This window comes from Gavialis gangeticus, unplaced genomic scaffold (genome assembly GCF_001723915.1).
Source record: "Gavialis gangeticus isolate Ggan-Ray unplaced genomic scaffold, GavGan_comp1, whole genome shotgun sequence".
NCBI classification, from domain to species: Eukaryota; Metazoa; Chordata; order Crocodylia; family Gavialidae; genus Gavialis; species Gavialis gangeticus.
Window position 1 is genome coordinate 16,271,176 of NW_017729029.1, and position 212 is coordinate 16,271,387.

General features: G+C 75.5%; 1 protein-coding gene across 1 annotated transcript in view; it reads right to left on the minus strand.

Annotated features, from left to right (window-relative positions):
- Positions 1-212, minus strand: part of FGF13 (fibroblast growth factor 13) — a 511,145-nt gene that overhangs the window by 390,083 nt on the left and 120,850 nt on the right. The window lies entirely within an intron of this gene.

A 212-nucleotide genomic window follows, 5' to 3' on the forward strand; every position in this document is an offset into this window, starting at 1 on the left:
GGCCCCGCCCCCCGCACGCACACCCGCGGCGCGGGGCAGTGGGGGTCCCCCCGCCCCCCTCATGGCCGCACCCGCGCACCTCGCAGGCCCAGCACCCCCCCCGACGAGACACCGGCCCGTCCAACAGGCCGTGTGGACGCTCCCCGCGCGGATTTTGAAAATCGAGATGCGCCCAAATGCTCACGCCGCGATATTTCGCGGCGGGGGGGGGG